The sequence below is a fragment of the Microtus oregoni genome, unplaced genomic scaffold, assembly GCF_018167655.1.
Source record: "Microtus oregoni isolate MIOR12 unplaced genomic scaffold, Mior012 000069F_ref0000032, whole genome shotgun sequence".
NCBI classification, from domain to species: Eukaryota; Metazoa; Chordata; class Mammalia; order Rodentia; family Cricetidae; genus Microtus; species Microtus oregoni.
This window is the reverse complement of record NW_024543976.1, coordinates 1,277,418-1,286,682: the sequence shown is the minus strand read 5'-3', so window position 1 is coordinate 1,286,682 and position 9,265 is coordinate 1,277,418.

The window sequence follows — 9,265 nt, the reverse complement described above, 5'->3', positions numbered from 1 at the left end:
AAGAAAGGACAGGTGGTGGGCTCTTGGTTTTGCCTCGAGATAAATGACACACGCACCTCCTCCAGTCAGACCGTTTTCAAGGGTGCTACACCCACTTACTTAAAATTGGTCATGCAAGCAAATCTCTCTGAGTGTTCTGTGTGGCCATGATGACTTCAGAGTTTATCAGTTACTTTTTATTCCTGTGATAAAACGCCATGACCAAAAGCAACTTACGGAAGTTAGTTTTGATTTATGGTTTCAGAGGGGGGAGTCCATGATGGTTGGGCAGAAATGGAAGCAAGTGGTTGCAGCCAAGGCTGAGAGATCCCATCAGCCCTATGAAGAAAGCAGGGAGGGAACGAGAAGGGGGTCAAGGCTGTAAGCTGCTGAAGCCTGCTCCTGGGGACACAATTCCTACAGCAGTGCTTTCCACCCTGAACGTTCCATAGCCTCCCCAAACAGCGCCACCAGCTAAAGGTAAAGTGTCCGAATACATGAGCCTATGGCAGAAACATCTCACGCAAACCACTACAAACAAGTGGGCCCAGGAATAGCTCTTGACGATCTAGCTGAGGCAATGAGGCAACAAAGAAGGGTGAGCATATACTCAGGGAGCCGTTGTTTCCATGGTTGGGTTGTCAGAAGGTGTCATAGGAGAAACTGTGTGATGACCCACCTTGGTTGTCAGCCTGACTGGATCTGGAACCCACCGAGGCACAGGCTGTGGGCACTTACGTGAGGAGTCTTCCTGACAGGGGACACATCAGTGTCTCCGCACATCAGTTTGACTTCCTTGAGGAAGATGCTAGAGTGAAGCCTCCCAGCAGAGCTTAGGCAAACATCCTAGCTGCTCTGTCTGACTTCACACCCCTCCACTTCTTTCTTTCTTGGGTTCTTGGGCAGGACAGTTGCTAGGAGCCCTACAGAAAGATTAGGAAGAGGTGAAAAGGTAATGCCAGCGGTAATGTTTGCTTTCTCATGGTCCCTGTGTGACCCAGAATGAACAAGGAGACAGCAGATAAGGTTAATCAGCAGGGCAGGCTGGCTGCTTCACAGGGACAGTGGTTATAATCTTAATGAAAACCTAAGTGTGGTATTTGATAAAGGGGGAAATCATGTGATTTCCACCAGTGAATTCCTTCAGAAAATCAGCCCTTTCCAGAAGATGGCTTGATACTGTCTGTAAATACAATTAGTCTGGGGTCTCTGCCACATGGTAATAAAGATGTCTTTTTAAAAAGCAGAAGGGAGATTAAATGATGGCATTAGTAAAGCAAATATGTGTATGATAAAGTTTTATGAGTGTTCCTTCCAAGAAAGGGGCTCCACAAAACAGTATTTTATTATACTTGCTCTAATGCTCAGGAAAATGTCCCCTCCCTTATCCAATGGGAAAGTAGGTGGGCATAGTCATCTATTATGACATCTCTGTCTTGATTATTATTTGTAAGAAGATTTAAACTAGGCAAATACTGGTATTTGAAACTTTCCACACTGGATTTAAAATATATTTATTTTGTTTTTAGTTTATGTGTTTGAGCGTTTGCCACGTGTGTGTATACATCCCCCACATATACCTGTTGCCTTGTGAGGCCAGAAGAGGGCACCAGATCCCCTGGAACTAGAGTTTCAGACCATTGGGCGCTGCCATACAGATGCTGGGCCTGAACCCAGATCCTCTGCAAGAGCAGCAAGTGCTCTTGACCACCAAACCATCTCTCCATGTTGAATCTTCAACTAGCTTGTTTACTCAGGACACATCCTATTTTAGGCAACAGCCCCAAATTAGCAAAGTATCAAAACAGGAGTAAACAGTAGCACAGGACCTCTTGCTGAGCTTTTGCAATTTCCTTGATTATAGGATGTTAAGAGCAGGTTCGCCAGCTCTTAGGGAACAGGATCAGAGCTGGTGGGTGGGCTCGGTAGTTCTCTGGGTATCATAGCTGGCTGTTCCTTAAACACAACTCGTAAGTAAAATGAGAACTTCCATTTCAGGTACCAGTTAGAATCATATAAGCTGTGGGCTTATAGTCTAAGGCAGGCAAGACGTTCTTTTAGGTGACATCCTATTCTCTTGCTACATAGCTCAATTAATGTTATATAACATGCTACTTTGTATTAGATGAAATAAAACATTTAACATCCAGTTCATATGGATGAAAGTTTGGATCCAATGTTAGGGCTTAATCTAATCGCTTTTGATCTTCCTTTCACTTAGGAAAAAAATATTCCAAATGAAATGCTTTGGCTGTTTATTTTATTTTACTGATTGACAAGGTTGGAAGAAGTGGTTCCTGTCTTCTAGATTTCTACTCTAATAACTGGATGAGAAAATACATCAGAATGAAATTGCTAACATTTCCCTACTAGGATTTTCCCATAGATCTTCCCGCCAGCTAGAGTCCTTCACTGGAAATACAAGAAAGAAGCCCAAATATTTGTTATGGTCATTATTTTTGTAATATTCTTTTGGTCCCACAGCTCAGCCTTGTGTAGGAAAGACTTATACAAATGTGGGAAGGCTAAGAGCTGAAACAACGTTGGAGGCCATATTGGAAATTGGCAATCACATTCGCTGAGAATCTTCATTTTGATTTCTGTGACAATATTTCAAGTGTCATTCCGTGGTTTACCTCAAAATATTAGTAGGTTCTTGACAAAAGCCAGTCTTAGCTCCTGATTACCGTCAGCATTCATAGTATGGTGCATCACCATCCTAACCTTCTGAGCTCCAAAGAAATATGCGGCTGTACTTCCCATGGTGTCAGAAAAGCATTAGCATTCACTCCAGTAAGATGGAACTGGATTTCTTAAACCCCTGTGAGCTTGAACTGTCTTTCAAAGAACATATGTCAGTGTCTCCAAAAATGCTGGACTGGGAAGGATATGGTTTGGTAAATGTATTTTGGACATGTTCCAAGTTAAAGCTGATCTATCTTGAAGTTTTTCCATCTCCATTGAGATATTTGTGGAGCTACCAGTAGGGTAGAGGGGTGAGTTTGCCTGAGGGTTACCTGTTTCTTGATTGGTACATTTGCCATTTTCAGGCCAATGGAAACCATAAGACTCCTGGCAAAGTCTTTAAAAGAAATAAATGCAGTCTTTGTACCATCTGTTTTTGTAGTAGTGAAGTGTTTCCATGTTGTGGTCACGTTAAGCTCGGATCTTTTCTTAGGAAAAGAGAAGGCGGCGTCTCCAATCTTACTCAACTGGAGTTGAGGAAAGTATGCCATTGTCAAGCAAACTGGCTCTGGAGTCCCAGAACCTCTCGGTCTCTGGGGCCACACGTGACCTCGGGGCTCAGGGAGTCTCCTTAACCACTTGAGGTTTCACTTTCTTTATTTGCAAAATAAGCACAACAATAAAACACACTACCCAGGGGAAATCAAATGGTTAGAGTTGTAAAAGGGCTTTAGTCTACCTCTGGCCCCTAAGACAGCTCAATAGAAGTCTTAAGGAAAGGGAGGCGGGCGGTTACTTGGAAAGCTGGTGACTTTCTTTTCTTTAAACCTTCATATTTATGAGCTGCCAGCATAAAAAGCAAGCAGGAATATCCACTGGAAAAGAATCCAGGAAAATGACTGGATGGGAACATTCAGGAGGTAAGGAAACGCTGGTGGAAAGGCAGAGCGTGTCGGGGTCCGATGGATGTCACCAGTGCCCGTCTGTCAGTCACTCCACGACTTTATCAGCACCCAGAAATCATGAACTCTGATGATCGACTTGCAAAGTTAAAAGAAATGTCACAAATTTAGCCAGTCTGGAGCCTCATTTGATAGTTAAAGGAACAGAGAACTATGTAAGATTAACTTGCCATAATTCCCACTGGTTGTCAGATACAAAACTACAATCCCAGTACTGGACTCTGGGCCATTTAATGTGCATTAAAAAAAAAAGTCTTATGTGAATTAAAAATAAAGAAACTGTTGTTAAGACAAAATTTTCCTGATAATACAGGAGCTAAACCATTCCCCTGCACTGTGCTTTCTCTGACAGGCTCATGTTCTAACAAGTACCACGGGGCAAGCATGTCACCATAATTGCTTGTTAGGAGAGACATCTATGAGGATGGGGTTAGAACGTCACTGTTGTCAGAACACGAGGGAAGCCTGGTTCTATTTTGTGGTATGATGACATTGGGCTTTTGTTTCCCTTCGATCAATTTTATTGAAGTCTGGTTTACCTGGCATAGGATGCGGATTTTAATTCTATAGTGGTGTGGATTTAGAAAACTGTGCATATCCCGGTAACCTCAGACAAGAATCAGAATACTTCCAACACATAGGAAAACTTCCATCATGTGCTGGTCCAGCCAAGCTTCTGCTCCATATATGCGTGCTTAGCATTGGTCTGATTTCACAGTAGACTTTCTGGCAGTGAGGTCAGTGGTTCTGGCCTGGTTGATGTACTGTCCAGTGACTTGAGAGATAAAGAATAAAAAGCTGGCTCTTAGCTCTGTGGTCAGCTCTAGAGACAAACAGGAAAAGATTGAGTTGCAATACCTTTGTTTGTCATCCTGAACCAAAAAGGTAAGGGATGCATTGGCAAGTCTGAAGATTGCCACAGGCCAACAGGGTTGGGGAGGTCTTATGCCTTGGGGAGTATCTGTGAAAGGTGATAACAGTGGTTTTGTGGGAGAACAGAGGACAGGAAGCCCAGTGGGGTTGGGTGGCCAGGGGCTGACCTCTGACATTGACTGTCTTTTCCTGGACTTGAACACTTGCTGGTTGGAGGGGTCTGCATGAGCCCTGCTGAGTAGCTGTATTAGACAAGTGAGGTCTGGGATAGGAGGCTCGGGCTGTTTCCATAATTATTGCATAATATAGCACATGCTGCATTAACATACATTATTTACTAAATAAATGCAGGTTTAAAAAAATGTCGGACTGTGATCCTGTTGCCCTTTTGCTTTTGAAAATGGCCTTGGTGCCTCTCAGGCCTTGGCCAGCTCTCCTGGGCTTTGAGAAGCCCCAGAGCGGGAACATTTGCCAAGCCCCTAATGACAAGGGCCCATTAGAGCACATGGCTGGATTCCTGGAACCGCCGAGTAGATTCAAAAATGGAGCAAGAAAATTAGCTTGATGCTCACTCTGCCAAGCAGGGACACGTGTCTCCAGTGGTGGCAGCTCCCTGGAGGTGAGGCAGATGGGTCATTATGACAATGCTGCCAACAGCAACCTGGCTCTTAGCATCTCCCCGGCCCATCTCATCCCCAGATGCTGAGGTGGCTCAGGAATCCTTGTGACCCCGCGGCTCTTGATGTCAGTAGCAAAAGGCGTTATGAGACACAGCATTAGTCATTTTTCAAAAGAAGAGAGGAGAAGGTATGTGAAGTCATTAATAGAGAGAATTATCTTATGCCAGATGCTGGGGGCAAAGGGAGAAGTCAGGTGTCTAGTGATGTGGACGAGAGGAAGAGGAGGGTGGCTAACTGCTTACGAAGACATGGAGTGATGAGGTCCCTGTTGTGACTGTACGGTTCTCCCCAAATTCATCTGTGAAATCCTACTCATCTGTATCAGAATGGGGCCTTGTTTGGAGTTGTTCAGAATAAAATGAGGGCCTTAGAGTGACCCCAATACAATGTGATCATTGTCTTTATGAAAGAAAATTTCAGAGTATACAACTCCACACGAGCTGAGGAGAGATGCTTAAACAAGATGTTCCATCTCAGTTTTCAATCCAAGGCCTCTTTGAGACTAAGATCTTGATTTCGAATTTCTATTCTCCAGAATTATAAGAAGTAAATTTATATTTTTAAAGATACTACTCTGTGGCCCTTTGTAACAATAGCTGGAAGAGGCTCTTTCAGCTGTGGGCTCCTTTAAAAATCAAAATTAAATACCTTGTTCAAGAGGAAAGGACCAGAGCACCATCACAATCTGAGCTAAGGGAAACCAAACTCCAAAAATATAAATAACTCACTGTCCAATTTTTTGGGATCTATCGTGAGCTTCTGGACTCCTGCGAAGGAGTAGCTTCTCTGGCTCTGCCCTCTGCTGCGCACACAGCATGTCTTCTAGGCCCCGACTGGGTCTACTGAGCTGCTACTACTGTTTTTGGTGGTTATCCCCTGGCATCTCCAAAATGCTGGGGTCTTCTGCTGCAACTGGGCTGCACTGTCACCAACAGGCTCTCTTCATGGTGCCAAGTCTCAACTCTAGCTTCTGTCAAATTATCACCAAGCCAACCAGCAGAGAGGCTTAAAGTTCTGCTGGAGAAGAAAGGAGGACCTCCCAATGCAGACTGTGACTAAGAGGGCTCAGGTCCTGGACCAAGGAGGCTGTGGTCTGGATGTGAATGAGTCACTGTTTAGCAAGGGAAGGAAAGAGGTGGTGTGGGCTGAGGAAGACGGGAGAGATATGTGGCCAGAGATAACGGCCGCCCAGGGGTCCTGTATGCCAGGGTGAACCTTCAGAAATTATGTTTATAAAACCAGAAGCCCTAAGAAGCCTGAAAGCAGGTATCAGATGCCATCTGAGAAACAAGCCTGAAGACCCAAGCAGACCATGGCAGGCAGACTGCCCAGCATAGGTCTCTGGAAACATCCCTAATTCCCCCCCCCCCCCCCCCCCGCTTGGCAGCTTCCTCCCCAAAATCTCACCCCAGAAAACAAAACTACAAACAAGGTCACTGACTATGTCTATACGTTTGCTACTGGAAATCAGGAAACTTTTTTTTTTTCTTGTGGTGATTGATTTATGTGGGTCTCTGAGATCAGGTTAATTGTTACCCACAGGGTGAGCTACTACTGCAAGCCTGGGAGTGGGGTAATTGCTCCCCCCACCTCCTCAGCCCGTGCATCGCCCTTTGGTTCTTTACACTGAGAGCCGTAGATGATGCAACCCTGCGGTGATTTGGAGCTGGCCTTGGTGGGGTTCACTTGCCCTCAGACAAGGTGTGATAAGTGATTGCCTGATTTCAGTAATCAGCTTGACGTGGGGCCAGCAAATTCCAAACTCAGATGGGGCGGGGGGGTTGCTGTATTTGCTCAAGGAACCTGGATTTTTCCTTTGAGTTTGTTGTTGCTTTCCAAACAATAAATAGGCAGGTTTTCTGAATGGAAACAAGTCAACCTGTCTGGATCTTAAAGCCTTTCCTAGAGCCATGTTGGGGAGTGATATGGTGGAGAGAGATTTATCTCCATGGAGATTTCCCCAAGCCAAAACAGCTTTCAGATCTGAGAGACTCTGCTTTCCTGGTGAATGGAGTTCAAGTTTGGGCCTTCCTTTTTGTGGGGCACGGGGCGAAGATAACCTGAGACTGAACAGGGCACTTTCCCAGGACCAATTTCTGGACAATAGATTTTGTTTTATTGTCTAGAGAGAGGCTGGGAACTATTCTCCAACATTTGGTAGGCTGTCAAGAGGAAGGATAAATTTGGGGCTGCTTTTAAATACTGGGTTTCAATTGATTCCTCTTTCGGCGGGCAGATATACGGTCTTCCGGTATGATTTAATGTCTGAGCCCCGGGAACTGGTGAACTCCTGCATGCTGGAGAGGGGACTTTCCAATTCATTTTGAATTCTCTTCTGAAGACAAGCCCTAGCCCCAGTAGGGGACACTCAAGATAGACGATTCTCTTGGAAGAACAGTGAGAGGCCAGAGTCACCACTGGCCTGGCTTCCTGCTGCTTCCGAGTGTGAGAAAGGCCCTCATCATAATAATAACAACAATAATGACGGCTGCTATTGCTGTGTCTGTAAAGGTGCTCGCCGATTCTCTTAGATGTAACCATTTAGAGAAAATTGCCCTAAAAGAGTTAGCGATGTTATCTGGAAGAATTGGACAAGTTCTAACTGGCTCTTGGGTCTAAATTCACACCCTAGAGACCACAGCCTTCCTTATGATCGGTGCGCTGAGGGAAAGATGGAGGAAGCCAGGGATAAGCAAGAAGTCGCATGAAGCATCCGTGTTGCATTCTGGGACTCTGATCCCAGTGCATGTGGCCAGTGGCGTTGCTTTATTCTATTGAATGTCACCAAATGGGGGAATTGTTCCTGCTCTGGATGGAACAGCCTGTGACGTAAGTATGAAAAGGGATGGGAGGTGTTTATTCCAGTATTGTTCTATGATGGGCAATGGGTGAGGGAGACAAATCAGGAGGAGGGCCTTGTGTTTGTCACTTAGGTAGGCACGATGTTGTCAGTACCTCTTACAGACCTGGCACTCAGATCAGGAGGGCACATGTGGTGGTATACTGTCAACCTAAGGATGCTTTGCTTCCTGACAAAGGTCCAGAAACAATGGTTTGGCCAGTTTTTCTAAATTGTCATTGGCCTCTCGTATTCAAGCTCTGGGTTAGCAGAGTCCTTCTTTATACCCCCTGTGGGAAGCATAGACTGTGACTGGCCACAGGCTGGGTCATCTTAAGTGTTAGGGATCAGGAACCTGGGCAAGAGAAGAATTTGCTGTGGTTTTGTATTCTAGGCAACCGGCCATTAACTTCGGTTCCAGCTTGGAGACTGATGTTCTTTCTACCAGCAGATGTGATCTTGGGTCTTGTGTAGTAATTGCTCTTTCTCAGAAGGAGCTGCCTTTCTGTCAGAAATTATTAGCTGATTTCACGGGGGTGCAGTTGGGAAGGCCCAATGGCAAGATCCAGTCTAGGACAAAAGCCAATCCAGAGGAACTAGATAGAAAACTCCGAGGCCTTTGTCCAATCACCCCATTCCCATAGGACCGAAGCTGGGCATTCTTCTGGCTTTTTGTTGTTGTTTTTGTTTGTTTAGAGACAGGGTTTTGCCATGCAGCTCTGGCTGGCCTGGGACTCATGATGTAGACCAGATTGGCCCTGAATGCATAGAAATATATAAATCAAACATTTACTGATTATATCTTATAAGGAAAGCAACTTTAAAATGATTCATTGGTGTATAAATACAACTTTATCATTTATTAAAGAGGAGCAAATTGTGCAGTGATGGCATTGGGGGTGCTTGTTTGTTTTGCAAAGAGAGCTAAATCTTGATAGCATATTTGGTATTGCAGGAGGACATTAAACATCATCACCATTTGAGAGAGAGAGAGAGAGAGAGAGAGAGAATAAAAGAAAAATCCACCTGCCTCTGCTTTCCACGTGTTGGGATGGAAGGTGTATACCCACATCCTCAGCTATCTGTCTTTCCAAGTTAAGCCTGTCTATCTCTCCTCCATTTTTTGAGCTGGACTTCTGCTGCGTATAATAAAAAAACGAAACAAACAAACAAACAAACAAAAAACTCTTAGCTAAAGCCCTTAAGGATCTTTACAACAAAATCAACAGTTTCTAGACAATTGACCA